We start from the raw sequence: 8,943 nt of genomic DNA on the forward strand, positions 1-8,943 counted from the left end.
TTTCATCATGACTAAGCCAGTTATTATGTAGGAAAAGTTTGGCATTTTTTCAGTTTGCCTCTGTATTATCCCCTCTTAAAGCAGTAATGATCTGCTGGAATAAATGTAAAGCAGTGCAGCCTATTCTCTGAATCAAASCATTAATAGGTAACTACAGCCAGCACATTTCACAGATAAAAAATCTCATATCAGTTGACTTACTAATTATTTTTGTATGTGTTTTTATATGTGAGTGCATGTTAAGTTTAAACCTGCACTAAGCACCTAAAGAGACAAATAAGGTATTTACTGCTGTCTGATTAGTTTAGGTAGTTATGTTGGTATCTGTCCTGTTTCCTTGTACTACTGCATATGCATCAGCATATGGAGGAAACATCTTTATCTCCCTGGTTAGATTTTTGTTAATGGGGCTACTTGCTTGATTGCTAAGCTGAATTGCTTTATTTTGTAGCTGTTTTTATTACACTGTGTCTGTCATTTTTRTGTTTGTTGATATTTGGACACACTCCTTGCTTTCCAGGTGTGCCTTTGTTCTTTTGCAGATTTTCCATGATCTTACAGTCCTGTATAGGTTACTAACAACTGACTAAAGGTCCTTGGTGAATAATAAAYAAAACAAATTCACAAATACTTCTAGATGATAGTGATAAAAATTAACAGAAGGTATACTAATTTCTCATTATGATCTATTCACCTATATCTACTGCATCCAACTTGCACTAAGTCTACATGTTCCATTAAGCCATATGAGACAACAGGTTACACATATATATTTATATATGGAACAGACTGTATCTCAAAATGCTGGAAAAAAGGCACAATAAAATATTAGGGCATATGGAGAGTTTCCTGCCSTCTCTCAGAAGAATCATATGAGGAGAGAGCCTTGCACCCTTGCTCTCATCAGCTCTTTTTTCATCTTCCTTGGTTTTATTTCACCAGACCTCTTCATGAAAACAGCTGCAAAGCCAAGCTGTATGAAGGGATAAGAAGAAATTATTCACGAAAGAGAAATTCACGTGCATACATTTACTGAAATGAGAAAACTGGGAAGGTGAGGATAGAAGCTTTTCTTACTGTCCAACAGCATCTTGAACCAAACCCAGCAAAGAAAAATAATTAAATGACAAAGAACTGCCAAGAGCCAATAGTTCAACATTGCTTTTCAGTCTTCTATTTAATAAATGCCTTTCYCTGAATACAAAGATTAATAAAAAGCTCATGATAAAAATTAACATTTTGTTCAGTATTTTTGTTTCACCTCTTAAGAAAACTGGAAGCACTTTCTTAAATGGACTAACAATTTGAAAGGTTGTGTGATTTCACTCCAGCTTTTGTAAGTACTTCTCAAGTATTTCTGTGAAAAGCTGTATTGCAGCTGTCAAAAACAGTTTCTCCTCTGACACACCTGCTAATGCAACAGTATAGTCTCTTACCTGCTGTCTTCTCCTTCCATTTTTCTTTCACTTTTTCTTTGTCTTCCCCCTCCCCTCTCTTTTTCTCTTCCTGCATACTTGTCTGCTTTTGTTCTCATTCATATCCTGAGAAGACACTAGATGTTGTATAGGGGGACAGCAGGAAGGAGCGCAAGGGAGGGCAGGTGCCTGAAGAAGCATTTCTGAATCTAAGATTTCCTCATACAGTGAACTCCAGGCCTGAAGATACCTGACGTTAGAGAAAAATGCTTGGAGGGCAAGAGATACAGATAGGCTGAGAGAGAGGAGATAGCACCGATGAACTGGAACTGTATTGAATACTTTCCATACTTGGTAGCACTACAKTTACAATTCAGGATATCTTTTCATTCTTCTGGCATCTAAACCTAGTTCTTCTAAGACTGTTAGGGCTGTCAATATACTTTTGCTCGTGGACACTTTCTTTGTCAAAACTTTTTTCTATGGTCCAGTCAAAAGGCAAACTGACATATGCTGCTGCAAATATGAAGAGGTTACTCTGAAATAGAAACTCCATTTTGAAGTATTTATTTATTTATTTAAATGCTTATAATTTAAGCATCACCATAACATCATGATGTGCTATGACAGATATAAAGCATTTGCTTATGTGATTTTTCTTTTGTTTGTTTATCTTTTGTTTGTTTTTGTTTTATTTTTAAACCATTTGATTAGTTTTACCCTAGTKTCCACCACTATGGCAGCAGGAAAACTGACAGACTTAGTCAATTCTGAAAAATGTTGCTGGGTCTGGGAAATCACAGATAACATTTCAGAAACTCTCCTGAATTTTTTTTCTCCTACATACAGCAACTAAAAGTGATAAATTTCTCATAGAGTGGATATTCCATGTTACAGCCCATTTGAGCTTTGGGCTGTTGGCAGATCACTTCAGGGAGGCKTAGCTCTGGCTATTGAACACATTGTCCCTGAAAGCTGAAATCAAGTCCCTGTCTTTCAGAAAGAGACAAGCACAGCACTATATGATACAATTGTTTTCTTTAATAACATTTTAAGGCTCCAGAAAGCTGTAATGCCTATTTCTATCCCTCTCTCTCTCTCTCTCTCTCTCTCACCTATCCATATACCACTTTTTATGACAGAGAAAAAGAAAGTAGAAAAGCTTTTCATTTCACGAATGAAATTTTTCAGTCAAACTGACTTACTTGAGATTTCTCTTTTCTGAGGCATTTACTGTTTCTATGGTAAAGTATTGAACTTTACTGCAGTGCTCACAGAACTAGATATTTCTAGAGGAAAAGGAAATAAATAATGCTTATTTTCTGCAATGTCTCTAGAGTACATTAGTGCATCAATATATCTTTTGAATCGCAAAAGAAATAGACCATTTGCACATTTGCATAACAAACTCCTTTGACCATGAAACCTCTGCTTGTCAATTACTGAATTTTTTTTCTGATCTTCTCATTGCATAAACTTATCCCAGGATGAAGTGAAAAGCAGCCTGTGCTCTCCCATGAAAAGAGAGAGTCCTGAAATAGCAAATTTTCAGTTAAAATAACATGTGCCAAATGTACTGATCAAAGAACATAGGTTTTAGAATTCTGTTCTTGTTCTCATGACTTGCCTTTATTGTCTGAAAGCAAGAGTGAATATAAAATGTCAAGCAACCATGATCTTCAAGATAACAGTAATGATTCAGTATGTCTACACGTATGTAGACATATTGCACACTGCCAAACAAATACATTAGCCTGGGACTTAGAAGCCACATCTATCCTTGCGTGTCAACAGACAAAATTAGTCTGGACAAATGTGGCCTTACCAGGCTGATGTGGCTATGCCTAACCAAAAGGATCAGCGTGACATCCTTCGCCTCTTACAGCAGCAACACCTTGAGAAACTGCAAAGAGAGACGGTTATTGATTTGTCTTTAGAGTTGGATCAAGGAAGGCAGATGAGTTATCAGCTTCTTTCTGAACTGAGAGAACAAGGAGCAGGGACAGCAGATCTTGATAGGAAAAYAAACTCATGAGATGATACCCAAGGGAATAGGATTATGTCTCCTTAGTACTATTTACATTAAGAGCTGCATCTACTTACAAAATAAAGTGTTCCTAGACTAGATTAAGATGAACATTTTTTTTTTTTCATTTGTTTTCATGATGCTCCCTTGTGGGAAGAGGATGTCGATGGAGAGTGATGACCCCAAAATAGTATGAGTGACTGAGCCCACTACGCATACTTTCCATCACCTGTTGTCAGAAAGCAAAGGTTTCTGACCTTTCAGCTTGTCAGCTATGTCAGCATAGTCAGCTATGTTTTCTCCCTAATGTCTCTTGAATGGAGACATGTCATGCCATGTAAGACAAATAGAGCATTTACTTCATGTTTTATTTTATTGGGTTATATATATGTATGTATRTGTGTATATGTATAGAGAGACCATCAACTAGGAACTGAAGACATTTAGCCTGTATTTACATCACATTCTGACTGTTTTAGATGGGAAAAAAAAGGAGAAGTCCTATAAATATGTGTTTTAAAAGCAATCTGTGTAGAAATGACCATATAATAATAATGGAATAAATAATAGTCTGCTGAGTACTGCATTTTGTCAATATTTAAGATACTAAGCGCTATTTTTAAATGTTTCCAATCAGTAACTAAATGACAATTTTTCTTGTCTTCCTTGTGAAACATTTTGATTGTGTAGACTCAAAATTGATGTTATGGAACATACATAAGGAAATTGAAGACTTTATGTATTGTGCTTTATAACAATAATTACTTCATCTTGCTTTGTTTATAATGCAGTTGATAACTTCTACTTATCACAGAGGAAAAAATCCTCAAACTATATATCTTTCAAATCATGGAAAACAGTTRGCTGTCTAGCAAGAAATGAAATGTAGGCACACATGCATTCACAAATACTAATTTCAAAATAATCAGATAGAAAATTCTTGAATTTAAATTTGGTAGGGGAAAATCAAATTTTCAAATTGTCTAAAAACAATTAAAATAAAATTCCTTGAAGCACAGTGCCTGGAATTTTTAAAGTATCAGTGCTATCCCCTGTATACTACTTCTCTCACAAGAATGTATTATTTAGTGTATGTAGCCTGCAAACACCTCAAAGTTTTAGTTTTTGAGAAGGCAATAAACCTTGTGTTTAAATTCTAAGGAAGAGAGCGATTTCCCATAGTACTATTGCATACATTGAGTCAATCCAGGTGAAAACATAACCTCACAGATGAGAGTAAGTAAGGGTCAAAGTGGGCACAAGAATTTGTATAGGAATCAGTTTGCCCTCAGAATGAGCAGACTTTGTTTCCCAAATAAGGACACAGCATAAGTAGAAAAAAAATGAAGATGTACTATGAAGAAATTGAGTTGAGCAACAGGTTCTGCCTCTGAATGCTAGCAAATAGCATTTCATAGTATGTGTAAATAYTCAGTTACTCCTATCATTTGGGTCAGAGATGTGTCGCTTCAATTGTGCTTGTCCTCTGCATCCTAAGAATTACATACATTTCTTTTTCCAACAATTGAGTGAATACCAACAGGATAAAGAGTTATGTAATAAATATTATATAACAATATATGCTATCTTAAAATAACAATAAATTCTATTTCCAATACTATAAATAGTTTTCTATAGTGAAAATTCAGTCATTTCGATGACAACATTTGATTTTAATATTATTCTGATTCATCCAGGATATTATTATTTGTATGATCTTGTCTTTTATGTAGATAGTATGGGCTACAAAACTTGGATTTGAACACTTGTGTTATACTAGTATTTCTGACATCGCCAAAGATATAAAGCTATCAAGAGCATTGACTTATTTACTTATTTTAATTCTTAAATGCACCAGGATAACTTGCTTAATTGGTAATTAATTACTTTGATTGATATTAAGGAAATACCAATGAACAGATGTTATTTTGTGAGCTAGATAGTTTATAAATGTAATACACAAGACTAAGTTGGAGGATATCACCACATTTTTTTCATGACACATTATCCACCTCTTAGCTGATATAGTAGAAGTATATAAAAAAAGAAGTGTAAACATRTATTTATGTAACAATCTGGTTTAGAGCTAAATGTACCATTTCTCTTTGATCATCAGATTCGCAAACAAATGTGAGATATTCAGAACAGTGAGCTCTTAATATACATGTAGAGATTTTCCTCTAGATATTTCTCTACCAAAAGAAAATCTGAAAATTACCTGCCTACCGAAGCAATCTCTCAAAGCATGTAATCGAAATAAATAATTTTGTAAAGAGGCTTGCAGCAAAAATGCATCCTTTCAGCAAAATAACATCCTTTTCCCAAAGTAATGTATGAAAAACAGTGCCTCCTAGTTCTAATGTTTCCTGTTGTGATTAGTAATGAATTTCACTTTTGGGGTAGGACACCAGGATGTTCCCAGAAGCCAGTTTTCTGAAAAATATATTTCAAATTCAATTAGAAGATTCAATGCATCAGTTCCAAAGAAATGATTTCTTTAGACTTTCAGAGTCATTATTTTTTCTCAAGTGTATTCCTCAAATTTAAAAGTAGCAAATCTATATTGCATCTGAAGGGGGAAACAGAAAAAGTAATAAAAATCTTAAATAACATTGCATGGAAGCTCAGTTAATTTCTGCAAATATGAAACATCTGCTAGAGAATGTCAGCCTGAAAAGGGTACTCTTGTGCATTGTGCTTCTTCACTGCAAAAATATGTATCATTGTTGCAATAGATTGAATAATCCTGTATCATCATATTGATTTATCTCCTATTCATTGTTCACTCTATGCATATGAACATGAAAATAACCCACTGTTGCAGTTAAGTTTTTATCACTGATAGTTCAGGCATTACCCATGTCAATTTTATTTCCATAAATCTTATGAAAATAGTGTGAAGCTTTCAAGATGATGCATTAAATGAAATTGAGTGGGTTTTATTTTTGTTGTTTTTATATTGTGGAGATTGGACCTCTTTTGTGAAGACAATTTCATCATAAACTAGTTGACTTTTTAATAATAATATAAATAATAATGAAGTTATTTGTTATAATAGATGGTAAAGGTGAAATGACATGAAAAAGATCAGAATTTCAAAAAATTCAGACTTTATTTTCAATCTGCRTGTGTATGAGACATATCTATTATTAATAATAATAATAATAATAATAATAATAATAATATTTATAATTTTTATTAAAGCTCCATGWGTTTCAAGAACCACTAGCCTTAATGTAGGCTCAGGCTATTGAGAAGGTGTGAATCACACTAGAATGCATGAAAATAAAACTTTTCAATAATTAAAATCCAGAAAGAAACTGGAAGACCTAAACATCAAAACCTTAAAATGTCTGAGAAATAATGTYGGTGCACTTTTAAAAAATTTTGATGTTGAGTTCCTTGGGTTGCTTTGTGKTTTTTTCTGTGCACATATAAGAGTAGGTCACTAAGAAGAGGAACTGATAAACTGAGAAGAAGCAAGGAGRGATGAAAATTAAGATACAAAGGTCCTTTAAAGCTTCTCTAAAAATATCTGTGTTAAAACAAAATCCACATTAAAAAAAGTGMAGATGTTATGAAAGGGGTAAACTTTCATCACAAAGTCTTTGCAGGAGTTCCAGTAGTGTTTTTCAGTTTTTGTGCTGAGGCTGAGATATTGACAATACTATCTTTGAAAGATGTTGCTAGCTTCAAGTTCAGATGTTGTTGCTTCAGATTCTTGGCAGAGGAAAGTTTTTAAATGGTTCTCATACTTGGCAGGACTGCATTTTGATGTGTTAGACTTTTTTCTTTTTTCTAAATTATTCATATGCTCCATAGTCAACAGAAGATTGGTATTGCACAAGTAATTTGTTTACCATGTGCCAAATTCAACTAAACACATGAAATTTCCCTCCTTGAAATGAAAGTTCCATTCTCAGTTCTTTGCTGTGCTTACCCAGCAGCAAGTAGCAGGGCTCACTATTGCAAGCAGTTCACCTGATTTTCCATGTTGTTCTTACCAGCATCTGAAACCTCATTCTGCCTGGAGATGATTTATCATATTCTTCTATAAGGGCAAGAATAATCTGAATCAAGTATTCCTGGTCTGCTGCCAGGACTGCTGCTGCATCATTCCCTACTTTGTAACTTAGAAGGAAACTGGATGTGATTAAGTGTGTCCTTCAGGTCATTGGTTTGAGGCCTGGGCTGAGGCTGCAAAAGAACCTAACACATGGCACTACCCAGCTCTTGGGAGCATCATCACTAAACTGGTAAAGAAAGGTGTTATGAAAACTTTGTATGCTGAGATTTTGGTACACTAAGGAAAGATATTCTTTTATTACATATTATCCTCAGGAACCACTACGCTCCTTGTTCAGCCAAGCTCTGTTCTTCAAAGAACAGGAGCAAGGGCAGACTATTTCATCTCAGTAGCAGTGTGCTCTCCCCCCAGCAGCTGCTTCTGAATTCCTAAATGTGGAGCACTGGGAAAGTTACAGGTTATATCAGTGCAGTTAGTTTTCTGAGGAGAAACTCTACTGCTCTCCCCCTCCCACCTCCAACACTGGCAGTGCTGCTCTTTTAAGTGACACTACTGCACTTCCAAAGCAGCAGCAGCTTATTTCAGTTCATTCTCTTCTCTCCAGCTATCTGTGTATCTGCCACAGCTGAATTTGCAGCAATGTTTCCTCTTGAGATGATGAAGTTCCCCAAGCTGTGGAGGGACAAAAAAACATGTGAGTTCAGTTGTCATTTTTCAAAATAATGCACAAGTCCCTCTGGTCTTGTTGACATGCTATCCWGGGCTTTCTGCACCATTCTTAGAATTGTATTGCTGAGCTTCTTTAATCCTCCATTCCTTTTCTCTTGACAGAGATATATAAGTTTGCTCTTTCTGTTTTAGGTCTCATTTTCCCACCAGGTTTATTTCCTTCCATTTCCTTCTACAAGAATTTGCTAATGCTGCTTGTGGCCTTGCAGAGGTCCTCCACTGCTCTATTTATACCTTTTTGGATCCTTCCTGCAGGAGACTTTCTGGGTCTTCTCCCCGTATTCCCTGCTGCTTCTCACCACATGGCCATCACTTCTTCCCCCATAGTTTTCTGCAGACAGRTCTGCCCTGGGCTGGCTGCACCTTTTCCCTACTCACAGGTCCCCTGTCTGTCATGTTTCCCTGTCTATTCCCTGTCTATTCCCTTTCTTGCTTGCTGCTTTTCTGCATGTATGGCCACATTGTCCCACCCTTTGTAAAATCTGTATATTCCAAATCATTGTATCATGGTTGCTGAGGCTGATTCCAGGGTTTTAGTGTATTCTCCTGCTAATCTCTCACCACCCTCCTGTTGGCCAAGTAGTTTTTGCATTATGGCTATTTTATCTCTTCCTCTGTGCATTCAAACAGCAGTACACTCTTGAGGGACACACCATCTCCTACCTTACATTGTCTGCTGACCCTCTACTTCAGTGTGTTAAACTCAGGGCCCAGACCTTCTCTTTGCTGTCATTCTTTGATATCAA

Source organism: Nothoprocta perdicaria, unplaced genomic scaffold (assembly GCF_003342845.1).
Source record: "Nothoprocta perdicaria isolate Ctin4 unplaced genomic scaffold, notPer1 scaffold_435, whole genome shotgun sequence".
Classification (NCBI taxonomy): domain Eukaryota; kingdom Metazoa; phylum Chordata; class Aves; order Tinamiformes; family Tinamidae; genus Nothoprocta; species Nothoprocta perdicaria.